Source organism: Vigna unguiculata, chromosome 4 (assembly GCF_004118075.2).
Source record: "Vigna unguiculata cultivar IT97K-499-35 chromosome 4, ASM411807v1, whole genome shotgun sequence".
NCBI lineage: Eukaryota > Viridiplantae > Streptophyta > Magnoliopsida > Fabales > Fabaceae > Vigna > Vigna unguiculata.
This window is the reverse complement of record NC_040282.1, coordinates 14,450,683-14,471,734: the sequence shown is the minus strand read 5'-3', so window position 1 is coordinate 14,471,734 and position 21,052 is coordinate 14,450,683. Positions and strand designations below refer to the sequence as shown.

The 21,052-nt window shown below is 31.6% G+C and overlaps 1 long non-coding RNA gene across 1 annotated transcript; it reads right to left on the bottom strand.

The window, feature by feature from the left end:
* Positions 1-17,336: 17,336 nt before the first annotated feature.
* Positions 17,337-19,324, bottom strand: LOC114182530. The gene is made up of 3 exons (XR_003604108.1): positions 19,148-19,324; positions 18,934-19,022; positions 17,337-18,037 (listed from the first exon to the last, which is right to left on the bottom strand). It is a non-coding gene; the product is annotated as an uncharacterized LOC114182530 (long non-coding RNA).
* Positions 19,325-21,052: the final 1,728 nt, after the last annotated feature.

Sequence of the window (21,052 nt, the reverse complement as noted above, 5' to 3'; positions counted from 1 at the left end):
ATTTTGACAATACAAAAACAAATTGTTCAATTCACTACACCATTTTTCATTTTGGACCCAACTCATGGACCAAAATATTTATCAAGAAATATCTTATGATACCCTTGAAAAGAATTATTTTAAGCATTTTCTACGAAAGATTAACCCTTGACTCATCATAATATCTCAAATATTAATATTGACAACATAGGTGTGAGTTTAAAATGTATTAATCTCTAGACTTTAAGATGTGTTCTAATTCACTTTTTAAATCTCAAAATGTGTTTTTGAAAATATGATAAACATCCCTCTAACTTTTCGATACTTGATATCTTAAAATTCGTGACTTGTACTATTAATGAAATTAAAAACATATAGTTCTTTTGTTAATACATACTTTCAGCATGATCCACAAATCATCCCAAATTTGTGACCTTACATTTCATACATGTATATCATCTAAATCATACTTAGTCACAACATCATTCAATTCTCATAAAATATTATTTTCAAGCATTTAAAAGAGACATAAATAATTTTATTACAATATAATCATCATTTGATTACAATAAATTAAAATTATGAATATCTAAACTATTTAAATAAAATAAATCAAAATTATTTAACTTGATCTCTACATCATATACCATGCCTCTTACTTCATTATATTGCATCAAATTTCAAAAAACAACTCATAAAATCATAAATCATTCCACAATAATAATTAAAGATAACAAACCATACGAAGTTATATCCATCCAATCAAGCTCAAATGCATCTCATAAGAAAGCTAAGATGATAAGCTACAACTCTTATAAAGACTGAAACTTCTAACAAAAGCATGGACCAATGGTTTAAAAATCATGGCCTAAAATAAGTATAAGCAATAATTTTTAATTGTTGCCAATATAATAATTTTTTTCCTTTAAACCAAAATATAAAACAAAGCCATTGTTTATATATCTTAAGCAACCAGTGATAAAACATTGATACTTAAGGCCACATTTATTAAAATGTGAGTATTTTAAACAACATTTTTTAAAATGTGGATATTTTAAATAATGATTTAAAAAATGTGGATACTTGTTTCACTCAAATAATTAAACTAGACAGTCCCTTAAAAATGAAACTCAAGAACCCGAAACTTAAAAATGTTGATTAACTGTGAAAATGAAGAAGGATTTGGTAAGCCCCTTTCAGACCCACACTTCACCCTCGCTTAAACTCTATCCCGCTCATGCTCCTTCCCTCTCACACTTTGTTCGAGTTCATAAGCATCTTCTTCCCGTACTACACTCGCACCCTTCAATATATTTCTCTTCACCGTCTCATTCTACAAAGCAGAAGTGAAAGGATTTGATTTAGCGAGATTGAAGGTGAAGGCGGTGGGACATCACAATAAGGTATTTTATAAAACTAATATTTAGGATTTTCATGATGAAAATGGGATAGGAATCAATTTTAGGATTTGTGGTTGACAATCGAAAAGGGATTTTCGTTATGTCAATTTTAGGAACTATTTTTTGGAATTCTTCATTAATATGTTAACATGGAAGCCCATGAGATCTTTGCGTTTTTCAACATTGGGGTTGCCCTCATAACCTTCTACACTAAATATTCGAGGGTAGACTGAAATTTAAAGTTTATAATCCAATCTTAACTATCCATATTCAATTATTCTCTAAACAATCATAAAATAGTCCTTACATGTACTTGATCATATTGTACAACATCAATTATATAAAATACGACTTCCAACTTTATATTAACATAACCAAAGTTAACCATACCAAACCTGATCATACAATACTAAATAATTGTTTTTTCAAGATGAACGTATCACACCCAAATTTAATTGTTGTAATACAATATAAGGTTCATTAAAATCTAATACTACTATCAAGTCATAACTCTCACCTTCCACAACAACAACTTTCAATATACAAGTGTAATTTTTCAATCAATTCAACATAAATACAAGAAAAATCAATTTAATGTATGTCATTGATAGATCCCATAGTCGCATAGAACTCTAGTAAAAATAAATAAAAAGCTCTCTTTAATGAAGTATAGAGGAAACTTGAGTCAATCCTAGGAACTCTAATTTTGGTAGCTAGCTTATGAGAGCTTAACCATGATGAATGTCACAAAATTTGGGGATATACAATGTAGAACTATAAACAAATATGGATACAACAACTATTAGTCTAAAGAAGGAAATGGATATGATGCATGAGATTAAAAATAACATATAAAGTATATACAATGCTATTGTACATAATGTATGACAATATGAATGAGAAAAATATGCAAATCAAGTATGAAACTAATATAGAGTGATTAGGAATGAGTAATGCATGTATAAAATGTAATGAATGATGTATGTAAACATGTTTTGAGTGTTATAATTTGAAAAAGTTGCGTGGAAATGTGAGACATTAAACTTCTCAAAATTCACAAAATTGTATGAAAAACCAAAATCTGGACAACTTTGGTATATTTTCTATTTTTGATAACAATTAGTCCATATGAGTAAAATATGCAGAATTGAGTTTTATTCAAAGGAATGGATTAGAACAAGTTTAAATCACTAAAACATTGTATGATATAAATGCAAAATTGGAAAAGAACTCAAAAATCACGAATTCACAATTGAAACCAGAATTAGATAGCATATTCGTGACAACAAGTGTTGATAGCAAAATACACTATATAAGATGTGATGGAGAATGTGTTTATATGATATTCTGTAGGTGGAATTATGGCATCAACATGGAAATAAGTTGGAAACAGTACCAATTGAACATTAAAACTGAAAATTGATAAAGAGAATTAGTGCATAATCAAATTCTGAAAATTAGCAAACAAGAAAACCTAACTTAATACAAGGACTGGAAAATTGAGTAGTAACACTGGAATTGAGTTTGGAGGCATGAATATAATGTGAAAACAATAACAAATCAGTAATCTAAAAAGAATTTAAGCAGTAGAAACTAAAAATCAACATAGAAACCAATGTGAAACTGATACGCGAGAAATAATGAGAATAACTGCCAAAATGAAAAATTGAGAAATCTGACTTGGATCTAGAATGTAACAATTGAAGCAAGTTTATTATCATGATAATAAGTGAAGTAAAGGATGTTTAATGAAAAACATATTAAGAAAAAAAAATTCATAGAATATGTATTGAAATCAAGAAGAATAGTAAAATGAGTAATCTGAAATAAAAAAAGTAGGAAGCACAAACTTGGCCTTTCTTTCCTCACTCTTAATTGCTAGGAACTCCAATCATGAGTTCTTAGAATGAGGAAGTTAGAAAGACTAATAGAACACAAATTCAATCAGAAAACTATGCTTGTAATATGCAAGAATGAAAAATAGAGTTCTCGTGATTGTCCATATGGATCACTTGAAAATTGTCCTTTCTGACCTTCGTCATGGGATGATTGATATTAATTGTATTTTTTTCTACTTAAGAGTATATTGGTGTAAGGATCATCCGACAATGTTTCACATATCTTCCAAGTTTAATCTCAACTAGTGGATAAACTTTCAATAATCATTCACCAACTTAAACATTTAGATCAGATTCATTTATAAAAGTTGATGATAATAGTTTCCTTTATCTAAAAATTTAACTATTCTAACAAAACTTCAATAGTCCTTGATTAACATTGAAAACTCAAACCTACCCATAGAAAAATCTTATTATCAAGTTGATGATACTATTATGGTCCTAGACTACTAGAGAATCATCCTTGTCCTCAAACTACACAAGTAAGTACATATACTAGGGAAATTAACCCAATTCTTACAAATCACATGTTCTTATAATCCACTTCTTTTTATCCACATATCATTGTCCATCCAATTAGATTTTTTTTTAAGTTATTTGTCATTCGCCATTTTTTTCTTGGTTTAAAAAGAGGTGGATGGTAAAATCTTTAGGGTTAATCTCGTTTTATCCACTTCTACTCGTAGAAAAATTAATTGGGTTCTTATAAATCACAAGTCCATTTTCACATTTTTTGTGTCAAATTTACATTCAACAAAAATCTCTATTTGAGTAGTCTAAACTGAGTGCAACGTCTTTCTAAATTACAATCTTATGTTAATTATACCTTTATGACATTTCAAATGATCTAATCCCATTTAGATAGTCTAACCCCAATGTAGCCTCTTCAAAAGAGTTTTAATAATAACAAAAAGAAGAAGGAGGTAGTCTTATATATGTTATATTCATATGAACCTTTCAATGCATGTTTTATGCTAACTTTAGTTCATCAAATGCAACCCATTTATTCTTTATATGCAGTTCATATGTCCTTCAAGCTCATTAGATAATCTTAATTTGTATGTCAAATCATCTTAATTATGAGTTCACAAAATCATTTGTACAAGGCTTGAAAAAAAGTTCATCAAACAAAGTTCACCATAATGTCTCATGTTTAATAAGAATATTCTTAAAAATAAGAAATGTGTAATCAAAGCTATAAACACAAAATTTTTGAAAGATTAAGCAAAAACATCTATAAAACATTCGTACACATTGTAATTAGAAATTGGAAAGAGTTTTTATATAGAAAGTACATATCCTTACAAATTTCTTATTACCTAGAAGGAATAGAAGGAATCATGATACACTCTAAACTGCATTTAAATCTTATTATGGATATATGTTATATGTTTTTTATTTGTTTCCTTTCAAAATGAAGTCAATCTCAAACTATCAAAACCTTCTATATTAGGCTTATCGTCAACACAAATAAAGACATTCAATGTAAAATTAAAGTAGCTAACAAAGATTTTCAAAGAAATCAAATCATAACAATATATTAAGGTAACAATCATAGTCAAAGACTTATAATAAGGCATCAAAATGAAGTAGAAGAACACAAGATATTACATACAAGTGCTATATAACCTTATGTGTTCATTAGATTCCATATGTTCTTTGTGGGTGAGCGAAACCTTCGTGATTCTTCACTACATGAAGCTACCCAATGAGCTTAAATTGTTCTCTCTTTGAGAGTTCTTTCCTTTTCTATTTTAAGATCTTAGTCTCAATGAGAGATTAAGACATAATAAATAGGACTCATGAAAGTTAGGAGTTATTTGTACATCATAATAAAATTGTGTTATGGTTTTTTTGAGTTGTTTGTTTGCTTGACACAGTCTAGTCTAGTTGTAGCACGCCAATTTAGGATTTCACGGGAAGATGTAAATCATGTATATTTAGCATAAAACAATTATTTCTAAAATTGTACTTAGGCAAAAGCTTATCATTTAATTTTTAAATTTCGTAATTCAAAAAATCAATGCAGCCCTTGCACGTCCCATCAAGGCCACCACAAGGAGCCCTTGCACTGAACATTATCAAGCAGGTTCGTGAACAATTTCCATTGCACCACAAAAAAATCGTGAAAAGGACAACCATAGCCATAGAAACTATTGGCAGTACCACGCCCACCTTGCATCATGCCTTCAATCTTTAGCTTGAGAGGACATCCTCGTGACCATGAAGAACCCCATCTTGGATAGCACTTCCACTCACCAAAGTGCGACATATACAGGATGCGACACCGCCAGTCATAACCACCACTATCAGCACGTTAACAAGAGAGAAAGAGCTATAGGAAACTGATGTAAATCCTTAGCCTCATGTAGGGGTAAACCTATATGCATGCATGGGAGAAACCTTAAGAACTTTAAACATACAACTGTGAAAGGGGTTTCACAACATACTCAAATAACTTGAACGAGAGTAAAATTCCCAGAACCAATACAAAATTCCAAAATAAAAGAACCCTTTAGAAAGGACGTAGAGCAAAAAAGAAAATGTGGTATACCAATAATAACATTAGGTTCATAAATCAGAAGATTAACAGAGGCATAAACAACTCCCGACATCATACATTAACACATACAAACACTCTAAATTCTCATTCCGTAACACATAAAAGTTTCAAGCATTAACCAAGAAACGTATAAGGAGAGAAAAGAGACAAGGTCAAGCTTCATTAATACGTAAATAGACATAAAGGTTCAACTTCCCCTATCTCATGTAGAAGTTCCTCCAAGTTATGTTTCTCTCGCCTAAGAATGCTACAGAGCCACCTCCTCTTGCACTCTTGTTTTACGTTTTCACTCCTCTACTAAATTCCTATTGCCTTTCCCTCTTATCCCCCACTCTCCCTTACCAAACCCTAGAATCAAAACCACTTATTTTCTTTTCTTTTGTGCTTACTAGCATTTGAAAAATAAAAATTGATCTTTGTTTTGAGTGATAGCAATGACATAAGCAAAATATATAATGGAGCAAAAAACAGAAATAGAAAGTAAGAGAAAGAAACGGGACATTAAAGCAAAAAAAGAGAGAGAAAAATACAAAAATTAGCCACATGATTTCTCATAATAATATGCGCATAATAAATTTATAATCACATGTATTCCATATTAAATATAATATTAATAATTAAATTAAATAAATCCAAAATCTTAATGAAGCCATTAATATTTTTCATGTGTTTCTCTTTATTCTAATTTTTTCATGGATCTTATACTAGTTATCTACAAAAGACAACTAATGTCTCTATTTAACCCCTTTTTTTTTAGAGAAAATTGTTCCAAAATAATGGTTTTCTTTAATAATATAATTGATTTATAAAAAGCAAATAATTTTTTAAATCATCTTCTAAAAGAATGTTATCAACAAAAAGTGATGGCTTTTGTTAGAATAAAAGTCTGGTATCCTATGATTTTAATTCAGTGCATAAAACAACCTAGTATAAACATGATTATGTTTCGTCTAAAAGATGACGCCCTAACTCTACAATAGATGTTGTAAGATGGAATTGTTTCTTCTAACAAATGATATAACACTAGGAAATCTTGTTTTACCTTTGACATAGCACAACATGTGTCTGAAAGATAAACACATAGAAGTAGCTAACCTTGTATTATACAGAAACATATAAACACTTATTCTGTATTGTAGGGAGTGCTTATTCCTCCCATCTACAAATAAATCTGTTAAGAAAAGGAAAAGTCACATCTAAAGGTCGCTAGGATAAAAATTTAAAACTATTTTTCTTCAACAATTTCCTAAATCATGCATTGTCAATTCTTAAAGAACTATTTACTTTGCACAATGCTACACTTAAACTAATTCATGGAAAGATACAATGGCCAAGAAGAGATAAGTACATACACTTATTGGGATGTTACTAAAGAAGAAAATAACAATTATTATTGCATAGAGTGTGTAACATCCCGTCAGGATATTACTGATTTTTAATAAAATAAGGAAATAAATTAAAATACGCTACATTTAATAATACCTAATTTTCCCAAAACGCAGAAAAATTTAAACTTTATTAAATAATTAAACAGTATTCAAATCGATAAATCACCAAAACAAAATGTTATAATAACACCCATAAGGGTTCACAACTTATTTCAAAACCAAAGAAAATTAAAACATAAGGTTTCTCGAGCTATCCCCTCTCCGTAGCTAAGCTTCACCAGAACCACCTGCATCAACATCATCTGCTCACGTGTACCACGCACACGATCATCGCCAAACACAAACAGATAGGGTGAGCTTAATAGATAAAGCACATGAAATTATATACACATATATAACATATCCATATACCACACAATCATTCAAAAGAGCTTCCAATCTTTAAGTTCTACCACCTGGCCATAACCAGGTCATTCGTGTTCTACATCTTCTAGTGATTACTTCAAGATGACTTGCTGCCATACCTATCGGCCACAAATGATAGAGCACGTGCGGGAACCTTTGCTACGGATCATACACCGTAGCGCCAGGTGGAGTTCCCAAATGCGAACATAGTTCGCAACGTCCTAAGACTACCAAACTCGTTAGTCAACCATTGAGGAGGGCAATCTATCTGGACCCATCCGTATTGGCCACAACCAGCACACTCACACTGGCAACACTCGCCAACCCGAGCCACAACTCAAGGGTTCCTCGTGTTCATCCGCCATCCTGAGCCACAACTCAAGGGATGCTATTCCGAGCCACAAATCAAGGAACACCAGTAATCCTACCTTTAAAGCATCACTACGGAGTCAACAACTCAAGGCTGCAACAACAAAATCGCCTGGCGGGGGACACGTGCCACCAGGCGCTGCTAGCTCCCAGACCGCCTAGCGGGTGTCGCGTACCGCCAGGCGCCCAATGCCTCAGAAACAACATTCACAACAATCACCGCCTGGCGGGACAGTCCACACCGCCAAGCGCCAACACTCTAGTAGCCCACTGTTTCTACTTCTATCGCCTGGCAGAACCTCCCTTCCCGCCAGGCGTCACTCGCACTAGGTTCCTTTGTATCCTCGCTATCGCCTGGCGGTTGGTATATTACCGCCAGGAGCCATGACAATGTTTGCGCAAAACTGGTTTCTCTTCTAGCCCAGACACAATTTCTCTCCAATTACTCATCTGGTCTTTTCCCCAGGATCATATAACTTAGTTGGATACTAACGATAGCGAGGTTTAATTACCATCCTCTAGTTGATAACATTCCATATCCTCCTATTACTTCACATTTTCAAACCTAAGTTTCCACATTTCCACCCTATCATTATCCTTTTAGCCCTTGGTCTTAAGCTAATGCCATCCTATTACTCCTGTTATGGAATACTATTCATTGGCCAGCACCAGAAATCTTGATACCACATTGCTTATCATATACCCCATTGGAAGAAATGCCTAATTCTAATCCATACTATCAAACCAAATTTTCATCCATTCAACTCTCCCTATACATATGTTAGAGCCCTGCTCCTCGTCTCACTCTTCCTTTGCAATTTTGGGTTTTGTTATTGTATTATCAATTTCACACCTACCATTACTAGTCTACACTCTATTAATTCTGGACCATTCCAACACATCTCCTAGTCCATATAATTTTGTAACACAAGTTTTACCGTATAGGGAGCCCCAATCAATTTCTCTACTCCACACTTATATCCCATATGAGCTGAAATTCTATCCACCAACCAAAATGCACCAAGAACTCCAACACCTGCATCCTGATAGGGCGCCTGGCGGCAAACTGAGAACCGTCAGGCTGTTCCTGCATTTTTCCAGGAACACCTATTTCTCCAAGCTCTGCGAACCCTAAGACATGCGTGCAACCATGATTTCAGCCCATTTCTCACCCCCATATCTTAAAATTCTCAACCCAATTGCATTCTTTCAATTATTCCCTACAATTATTTTCTTTGAAAATTATAGTCCTAAGGTGTTCAGACACAAACATCCCCCAAACTTTACAACATAACACTGTTTCATTCGATTTAACCATCCATCACATGGAATTCAAAGACAATTCCACATCAAATCTTCCCCCACGAGAAACCCAAGTTTTTCCTTTATCAAAACCACCCTAGAACCCCGACATCATCAAATCCAAACCAAAAAGGGTCAACGTCGCCTAGTGATTCGATAGTCACCGCTAGGCCCTTCATAAAAACCTAGAAAATTGGGTACAGGCCATGTGTCGCCTGGCGGCTAGGGATGCGCCGCCAGACGGTCCCTTCGCAGGAACCCAAAACCAGCATACAAATAACGTATCTTCAAATCAAACATATACATTCTATAATCATACAATTACGCATAAAAACTCAGACAGAACGTGGTTCAGCTCCCCTAACCTGGATCCTTTTACTTAAAAGTGAATTACTTGAGTGCTTGCAATGATCACCAATGACCTCCCTTTTTGGCTTCCTCTCAATTCAGTCTCAATTCTACACTAAACCTCACCACTCTCCAACTTTCGTGCTTTGTTTCTGGGTATAATTTAAGCCTTGCAAAACCTTTCCTAATACCTCACTTTTGTCTTTTAAATGGTGCCTTAAAGCTAGATTAATGATCAAAAACGAAAATGCCACTTAATTGATTGTTAATGGCCATTCATTGTCCCATTATGGGCTGTTTTACAGCCACTATTGGCTACTAGTTCCTCTAGGGTTTACATTAACCTATCACATTCAAGCCAAAGCCAAAAATAATGTTTAATTTAGGTTCTCCAAGGCTTGAACCCATAACCACACCAATGCCAAGTCAATGTTAAACCATCATGCCAATTCATGTTTCATGCTAACTAATACAATTCAAGCATTATATCATGAGAAACGTGATTAATCATATCATTAAAACAATAATAATTAAATAACACATAAACGACATACATAGGACTTGATCCCAAGTCCACTTGAGCTAGTACTTTTCCACATCATACCAATAAGAATTTAATGCCATAAAGGCTTCTACTACCCGCATTTATTAATTAATTAATTATTTAATTAATTAAATTTCGTGGGTCTTACAGAGTGCATTTTGTTGACATGTGAAGCCAAGGTGGTATGCTTCTTGAAGATTTGATGAAGATTTAATGAAGCCCTTTTCAACTATCTTGAAGCTTTTACCATTGAAATAAAGCCTATATTGATGAAGAAAAGGAGATTTGATGATATTCATGTTGATCAAGATTGGAACGTGTGCTCTCCACATAGTTACATCATTAAGAAAGTGTATTTGAAGTTTATAATTCATATTGTAGACCTTGTAGCATTAATTAAATGTATTTGGTCTTAGGTGTGTCTTTTAATCTGTTGAATGGTTTTTCAACAGGATAAAATGTCTCTTGTAATATATTGAATGGTTTTTAACAGGTTAAAAGGTTGGCTGCAGTAGTCTTAAACTGCAACAAATTCAATCAGTTGATTTATTTTTTAATCGACTGATTTCACTTAAGTCAAGTGAAATCAACTGATTGATTTGGAAATCAACTTGTTGAATTTCGTAACAGTTTAACTATAAAAGTTGTGATTTTTGAAAAAGAGGTGGGTTGATAATTTTTTAGTGCGAAATTGTTATGGAAACTCGTGGAAACTCTCTCCTTCATGATCATACAATTTGAAGTAGTTGAAGATTGATCTTAGATAAATTTTTAGAGCTTTTGGCTTGGTTTGAAGCTTGGAGAAAGTGGTTTGTGGTAGGTTGGGATGTGCTATCACTGAGGTTTGATCTTTCTTAAGCTTTGTGTGTGTGCCTGGTGGTTTTTCAGGTGTGCACGAGGGTTCTTGCTGTGCTGGTGTGACTCTTGTGTGATTCAAGAGTCTTTTGTGAGGTTTTTGCATATTTTTAAACTGTAAGCGTGGATACTTTGTAAATCATTTGAAATAGTGCAAAGTCAAGCTCAGGTTGCCTTGACAAACTGGATGTAACTTAGGTTTGAGTGAACCAATATAAAAATCTTGTGGTCTCTTCTCTTCTCTAACCTTTCTCTCTTGCATATTCATTTTCAAGTTTAAAGAACTTGTGTTTTAATAATCATGTTCTTGTATGTTTTCATGACATCTGTAGCATTGAGCATGTTTGCATAATCATTTAGAACTTGTCTTGATCATTCTTGTGCATTGTTCCTAGTTTAAAACTGAAATATGCATTTCTGCATTTTTCCTAGTATTTTAGTCGACTGTTTTTCTGTTTCAATCGGTTGATTATAACATAACAAAATTGTTTAGTAAAATCAATCGATTAACTCTGTTTTTGATCGATTGAAAGTATACAATTCAATAGTGTTTGCATCCTAACTTGGTGATCTAATTGATTCAATTAAAGGTGGTTTTTAGCTTTCAAAGATAGCCTAAATTTTTAACTAGCCAATTCAACCCCCTTCTTGCCATTTCAACCATTTCAAAACTAACACATTTAACATATCCATCACTATCAAGCTCATCACATAAAAGAAAGACATTTGAAAGAGCTAAAGTTACCCAATGGCCAAAAATGATTTCACAATGAATACTTTCTTCAAATCCAATATAAAGCAACTCAAGAGGAAGAAAAAAAGATATAAACTAAATTGTATAGTTCATAAACACAAGTGAGTCTTCAGGGCCAACAAAAAGCTTCATAGAAGAATATTATTCTTGTTCAGTTGGCAAGCTAGAAGAGAGAATAAGAAATCCCATATACACCAACAAATTATCACGTTATCTAGTGCAAAACTTTATGGTCCTTGATCACCCTTCAATGAGGTGGTTAGAATGTTCTTTGTTGTATAGTCATATTGGGCAAGCTTCCTTTCTTCCATTGTCCATTAATTCCATGTCTTGTCAAGCTGTTTGTCATCAACATGTTTAGGAATGTATGATCCATTCATAATTGCACCCCAAATTCCTAGGTTAATTGATTCAATGAAAATTTCATACATATTTTTCAAAATGGATAGTTTATACCACTAAACATAGGAAGCCCATGTATAGAAGCACCTTCTACAAAATGAAGTTTGTTTTCAGCCATGTTTAAAAAATAGTTTAGGATCAAACTTGAATACATTTCAAGATCCCACTCTTGATACATCTAGTTTATCAGGACAACCTGAACCTGATCATGCACTATATTAAAAGAATTACAGAATCTGTAAAGATTACACTTTTGAATTAAGCAAAAACACTAAGATTCTTGAATCCCATAAGAATATTAAACCCTACACTACAAGGTCCCACTTGTAGACTTGGAATCATACTAGGAAACATTTAGAAGCACAAGAACAACCAAACCTTGGTGATGGCTCTCCCTAGCCAACCGAAACGTGTTCTTCTAGCTTCAAAACAAGCAAAAATTTTCTCTAAGATTCAAAGATCTTCAATCACAAGCTACACACTGTGTAATCTAGAGAGATAAAATTTTCCAAATTGGTTTCACTATTTTCGTGCTTAGAAATCTCAAGTGTTACTCGACTTTTTGAAAAACGAGTTAATATAGTTTGGTCATAAGTGAATTCAAAAGGTTTATTTATATGTATAGTTTGTTGATTTCTCTTGACTTAAATGAAATCAGTTGATTGTATAACGATTCAACTAATTGAATGTATTCATACGAAAACTATACGCATAAGCCTTTTAACCTTTTAAACCCTTTTTAAAGATTGAAAATGACAAACACACGACAAAAGACATCTACTTTATGTCGTACAATGTACAAGTAGAGTTCAAACATCAAGCTTCTTGATCTTTCCGTGATTTCCAGATTCACCATACCCCAAGCTTCATCCTCAAGGAATCTCATCAATTCTTCATCATTCACACATGATCTCATACACTTACTCTATCAAATCCATGTACTAAGGTTACCTGTGCTAACAAATATAATGTGTATTCTCGTTTCCTTTTAATCTCTTTATATTGCATTTTAACGTTATCTACACTAACTTAGAAGTAAATCAATTAAGCATTAAGGCTACATCTGTTGGACATCATCAAATGCCACTGTCATCAATTGGTTATTTAACATACAAAAGTATCATTTGAATATTTCCTATAAAATGCCTAAAAGATGTTAAAAACATAATTCAACCTCTCTTCTTATGTTTTCTTGTCTTCACGAGTTATTACCTATTTGTTTAACTACAATTATTCTTCCTTTCTGGATTCCTCCAAATGTTATACTCATAAGATAAACTTTTTTTTTGTCATGTGTCATAAGTATCGTGACCCTGGTATGTGTGGTGTTGTTAAACATACATGCAAGAGGAATTATTTTTTGTTAAGGTACTCAAGTGGACTTGTTTCCTTGGTCCTTTGATATTAGTGTGTAGTATGTGATTCTTTCTTAGGAATGTCACTATACAATGTAGAATAAAATGTGTGATTTTTCTTTTGATAAGGATTGTCTTCCTTATGGCCTATTTCCTTTTTATTGTGGGTTTTCCTTGGCGTTCTTATTAGAATATAAGGTCTATATCCCCATAAAAATTTGGGAAATGGCTTTCCTCAATATTGTTTTTTCTACTAGTAGATTGTTTACTATTTTTTTATCTACTGGGGATAAACACTCAGGAAACATTTCTTTTTTAAGCTTTCAAAATTTTGTACTTTGATTTCCATAATTCTATTTTATGCTTTCATTTTCTTTGTATAGTGTTTGATATGTGTGGTTTAATTTGATAGTTTCTTTATTAAGATTGTTTGATGGTTTAAACTTAATTATCAAAGCTTAGAGTTTTTGATAGTTTTGAAATTTGTCTCAATACTTTTATAAGCTTTCAAAATTTGAAAAGCAGTATAAATAATTTCATTGCATTGATAAAGACAAGACCAAAACCAAAACACGGAAGAGCTTTCCCTTGTAGATGTTTTTTTAATGATAAATAAACAAAACTTTTATTGTGTGATATAACTTTCTCGATTGAATGTGTGAATCATGAATATAAGGAAAATTTTCATCTTATATTAAGAAGCATAAACCATCACTACCTTGACAAATTCTTTTAGAGTTTTCAAAAATGTTTTAAAAATACTTTATGAGCATTTTAATCAATTATCCCTTATAATTGTCAATTATCTTAAGTTGGATAATCGAATTATCATTCATAGTAATCGATTAATATTTGATTAAGGCAAAATGTTTCAAAGAATGCTTTAACTAATTATCAATTCATTCTTGCTATAATTGTTATGTGTTGATTTCAAATGTTTTCAAACCTTTCTTTAACTGAAAATCAATTAGATTTTAATATAATTGATTATTGTTTCATTCGTTTTAACTTGTCTTAACCTCTCTTTAATATGAAGACCTCAAAACATATTAATAAGAAAATCCTTTAAGAGAGAAACATTTAAGTTCACTGGGTGATTTCATAAAGTGAAAAAAGATTTTAGCTCTCCTATAAAACCTTAGAACACTTACACAAAATATGTAAGCTAGTATTTCTTGAAAGTTTTTTTTTGTTCTTCACTTGAGTCTCGAGTTTTCTTATATAGCCTTAATGAATTAAATCATTGCTTCAAGTTATTCTTTATATCATAATCTTTGCTAATTTCTTGAAATCAATGTTTCATGACTTGATTACCATTTGTACCAAGATGAAACATAAGGTTGCATTACCATAGATGTTGCAAAGCTTAACATAGAATTTTTTTTAATATATGCAATAAACGTGTAATATGACTCAATCCAATAAATCCCTTTGCATTTCTTTTGTTTCCTTTCTTAATTCAATATGAACATTCTGAAACATTTGTTTCTATTTATGAATTGCACTTGAATGTAAGGCAAATTTTATAACTTGAATATATAAACTTATCAACTATACTTTTTTTTAATTCTAAATAACATTTATGATTATGATGAAGGATTATCTTGTTTTCTTTTAGAGTTATGAATATGGTGAAGTTATTTAAGAAAGATTTTTGAAAATTCCCACTGGACATTAAGATAACAAGCTATCTAGATGTGAAGGTTCATTTCTCAAGCTCATTAAAGGAAGAAGAGAGTTGGATTCAAGCTTAAACTCACACGGCATTAACAACACTTAAAGAATCAAAATGAAAGAAGAAACATTAAAAATGGAAAGCATAGAAGATGAAGCATGGAAGAAGCACGTCACTCATAGGGGGGGATCTAAGCCAACCAAGCCCTAGAGATGAGTGATGGTGCCGCCACTTGCAAGCAAGATAAGGCAAAGGTGAGTTCACTTCTAGGAAGGAGAGCTCACGAAAATTTAATGGTTGAAACACAATAGTTTAGACACAAAATGATCAACCCTTTTACAAGACAAGGAGAACCCTTTAAATAGGAGTTCATAGGGGTCCTTTAGCAAATACAAAAACATGAAAAATGATTAACTAGCAAACCCTAAACCTAATGTGAGAGTGAGTCTTGGCCAAATGAATGGAGATGATTGGTGGAGGCATTCCCATGAGGATTCTAGGCCAAAAGAGGAAGGAGACCAAGTGACCCTCTAAGGCATAAACCACAAAGGCAAAAGGAGACAAGGTACATGTCTACTTTTGATTTTGCTTTATGCTTTTTGCTTTCCTCTCTCTTCCACTTCATCCAAGTGTTCCAATCACCAAGGGCCACCTAGCCATGCTCTACTTTCTCTTAATTACCTACAAAACAAGATAAACAAGGATTAACATGTTGGTTTAAGTTAATCTAATCTTGGTCAAAGGTCAACTTTGGATCAAAGTCAACAAGTCAAACAAAATAAGTCAACTAGAAACCAACTTAGGGAATTCAAACTAAAGTAATGCAAAACAAAGATAAAGGTCATTGAATAGAAGACTCCCCTCTAGACATGCTTCTAGTGATCCTTCTTGAGGGAGCTTCTAAGGAGGTGGTCACGCCTTCCTCAGATTACATATATTATGTTGGATCTTCATACAAACACATTGTATATCCTCCAACATGTGATGGTTACCTCTAGAAGGCCAAATGAGCTATAATTTACCTAAAAGACATATTAAAAGGTTTATAATAAATAAAATATAAATATGTAGGAGTCACACTCAATATTTGTTATTATAATAACATCTTATATAAGAATGATCTACTAATTCTAGATTGGTTAAATTGTCTAGGTCTCAACACACATATGCTTCAAACTAAATATTGTCTTTGAATGACGTAATTGGTAACCTCTTCATGATTGTGTTTCAATAGTTTGTAGAATAACCTCAAGTTTACATAACCACCATTAATTTTCTCTAATAAACATGAGGCATAAGTCCTTCTAAGTTGATAACTTGTCTAATTAAATATTATATACATTACCTTGTACGTTGGCAGTAAATAGCAACTTCGTGTTGGTTTTTAACAATACATTAATAGTATTTTTAAAAAGAGCATCATATTGATTGTTACACAATTGGCTTATGTAAAAATAGATTATGTTTCACAACATCTAAAAGCAACATTATCAACATATCGAGAACATTCATTGTCTTGGTACCATAGCATATGTTAGTTTGTTGTTGTTAAGTGATGATACATATTTTATACACACATTTATAGTTTTAGTACAATGAACGCACTTTCCATATACCTTTTTTTTTTTAAGTTTTTAATTCTTTTAATAAATTGGGTTCATGTATACATTTGCTTTAACTTTGTAGTTTTTTCTCACCTAACCTTTACTAACTCTTTTTGGCCATAACTAATTTTGTATATGAGTTTTGTCTAGTGTGTATTATAAATTTCCATGCTTCAAATTGAATATATAGTTTGTTTGATTTGGAGTTTTATAATCTTTTTTTAGTTGAGATAAATTTGTTGAAAAATTGTAAAAGAAAATTAGACTTTTTTTTGTATTAGTTTAAACTTTTGTAATTGGACTTACGAATCTAATTAGAGCCCATATTGATGTAGATGAAAACCAACTGAATCTTCATTTGATAATTAGAAACAAATTATATTGAATGATCCTTTGATATAATTTGTATAATCGACTTAATTATTTAAATCAATTACTTGTTTAAATTTAGGTATAAGTCTTTAGATAACTAGGATAAAAAGAATTGTTTGATTATTGAATTTATGAATTGATCCTTTATTTGTAACATTCCATTTAAATCTACTAAAGGAAAATATCACATATTTAACACTTTAAGTAAAGAACATACACTAGGAGTTTCTATTATAGTTATCCAAGACATAAACACAAAACTGACATACCACCACAATCTAAAACTCTAGAAAAAAATGGCAAGAGATAAACCTTACAAGGGGTTTTCAAAAGATGCAACTTAACAATGAAAGAAAATCTAGAGAACTAAACAGCTGCACTGCCATCACCATCGCTAGGGGAGCCAACACCTAAATCCTCATCTGCTCACACCAAATATTAGTGATCATTGCAAAAGAAGAACAACAACACAACACACACAGGAGAGGGTAAGCTAATATAAAACAAATTTTCCATTAATCATAAGCTAAATCATATTAGGGACCTTCCAAACAAATGTTCCATTATAAGCAACAAGCCACATCATAAAAGACCTATAAGACTTAGTTATCCGGATAACAAGCATTAAGGTAGAACTACTTAGAAGTTTTGGCACTTGTGATGGATAATCTCCACCCACAAGGTTAATCGTATACAGGTTCTTAGAACCACAAAAGGTTCTTCCAACAAAGAACTCCTGCACCTCTAAACTCTTAATTCATTTTCCTGTACATGAGTTTGAATGATTAGTAGAGTGTTAGGATAAACTTCCAAATTCGGAGTCCCTGCATCAATACATATCAAAGCACACATACTTTAAAACGATTTTCCCATGAAAATCCATTCATCAATCTCAATTCACAGTTTCACATATCATTGTATTCCAAAAGTTCATATCATATCCGTACATTGACATAATCCTAAGTAATTTACCGAATAACTTAATAACACATGCAAATTGATTTGCGGTATTTAAAAAAAATTTGCAACTTATACAAAGCTACAAAAATTATGTTCTAACGTTAAAATGAAAGATAATTAAATCTAGAACTCGATGCAAAAAGAATCAATCCAATTAGGTACCTATAGAAAAAATTATGCACTAAACAAGTGACAAAGGTCAAGTTGCCAACAACCTAATCTACGAGAACCTTACAGAAAACACTACTCTCACTATACACTTCCAAACAAATATTACACTGCTCAGAACAAATCATCATGTGTCTAGGAGTTACTATAAAAATTTCAGCTCAATTTGACGGTTAATGAAGCGGGAATTCAAAATTTGCCGAGATTACTCAGAGTTGGAAAGCCCAACTCACCCAGGGAGATATTGGGCTCGTCCAACAAGTCTACATAACTCAGAAACTCGAGTTCTGCAATTTGACAGTGTCAAATGAACCTAATACCCATTTTAAGCCTTATATAAGTAAGAAACATTTCCAATTTCACGTTATAGGTCAATTTCCCATTAAATTCATCTTAAATCACACGCATTCAACAAAACCCCCAAAATTTTCTAACCTGTACATACCCAAACATGAAATTAGGGATTTTTCATCTCACACCCATGAAGAGCAACATCAACAAATCAATTTGAACTTCCAAACCCAACATCAACACACAATTAGACATTTTAACAAAAAGTTATGATGCAAAAGTAAGGTTTAGCTTCCCTCACCTTCGAAGATAAACTCAAACTCTAAGAACCCTCAAGGCACCTTCGAACATGCGAAAGTTCGACCTCGACCTAAGACAATGAAAAACAATCTGATCGTGCCCACATAACTACCAATTAGAAGAGGTACAAGATGAAAACTAGAAAGGCAGATGTAAGCAAGGAAGACTTGCATGCATAGCAGAAGAAACGAAAAAGGCAAGAAAAATTGGCTTACCCCAAACAAGAAACTGATTGGTAAGAATAAAAGGTTTTGCTGCAAGAAACAACCCTACGGTCTCAATTCTACAAACGAACAAACAGAGAGTGAAAAATGAAGGTTCAAAGATGGAGATGGAGTTGAGAGAAAGTAAAAAAGGGCTCTGTTGCTTTCAAAAACAAAAAGCTTGGGAGTTTCAAGTTATTTTGGAAGAAAAAATAAATAAAAAGAATTTACAATGTTTTATATATCTGGTCTCAAATTTTGTTTTTTAATTGTACTGTGTTTTTTGAATTCTTATATCCCAAATTAATTAATACAGAAAAACTACAACAATTGAATACAAGTAATATGTGTTCTCTAATAATAGATCTAAGTTGTATTCTATATTACAAAATTTAAAATAATTAAACAATTTGTATGAGGTATTATATTTTAGTTAGGTGTCTATAAGGTTAAATCCTTTTATAAGTATAGTATTGGGAAGATGTGATCTCAACTCAAGTGAGAAAATTTTAAGTGATAAGAGTTTCTGAATTAGTTATTTATGATAAATGTAAGCTAAGTTTTTCCAACATTAAATTAAATCGACTAGTGTATTAATATTGACATGAAAAAGTAAAATCTTTTGAAATTTATTGTGATGTTTTTTTTCCCATCATATTAAGTATATTTTGATCCAGGAAACAAAGGTATAACATAGACTTCTTGTTAGCTGAAAATGTATGATAAGAATAATTCAAAGTAGGATTTATAATTGGTGATAATTGTTTTTAATTTGAATGGAATTGTGTGTACGATACTAGATTGGATATGTTCAGTTCTCACAATAACTTAATATCTATTTGACTAAAAGAAATTAATATAAGGCCAAAAAGCTCCAACTACCTAGAAAACACCCAAAACACTAAAACATCAACATCAAGGCCAATCTTGATGAAAAATCATCTTCATATCTTACAAAATATTTATACAAAATCATAAAGCTGGTAAGTAAATATAATTTGTTCAAAATTAGGATAAACTTTGAGATAAACAAAATATCATGACATATCTTATTCTCTGAATTCATGGTTAATGCGAATCTTTCAACAATATTCAGTCATTGTTTATATCTTGTCATATGATTGATGGTTTTGAATAGGCTTTATTTTTCATATTTAAGGATGTTTGTTTTATGTTATATTTTCATCTTAATTACTACTGTGATATTTTGACTGTTGAGATTTTTTAAGGTTTTTGGAAGATACGAGAGATATTTCTTTTTATTGTATGGAGGAATTTATTATTTATTTTATTTATTATTTTATATATAAAATATAATATAATAAAATATTGAACATTTATAATATTTTAATTTTGATTTTTTAAATCTAATAATAATTAAATATATTTTTAGTTTTATGTTTAAAACTGAAAACAATCCTAAAAATCAATCTAAATAGAAAAGATATTAAATAAAACAGTTCAACAAGAATAGAAATAGGAAGGAGAAGATAGATTATTATATTATTTTGTTTAAACTTATTATATATATGTTTACATTTTGTGTTAATAAATAAAAATATATAGTTTGGTCATGTAATAATCAACTAAGAGAGAGAACGGGACTCGCTAGCTATCTTATATTTGTTCTGGTGTTACAACTATTGTTGCTATATATACTGAATGAATGAGTATAATAAGAGATTTTAATAGTTGATCGCGATATAAAATATTATTTTTCAAGATTTATTTTAGAAAAATTATTCAGGAAAAGTAATCTTCAACGTTTATGTCAGTTTTGTTTTCTGTTTTCTTTAAAGAAAAATAGAATGTTAAATGTAAAAGTTGCTAACTTTTAGCTACTATCAATTCCATCAATAAAAGATTATAGAAAAAGCCAGCATCTGCATCAATAATTCATCAAACTTTTATTTTATT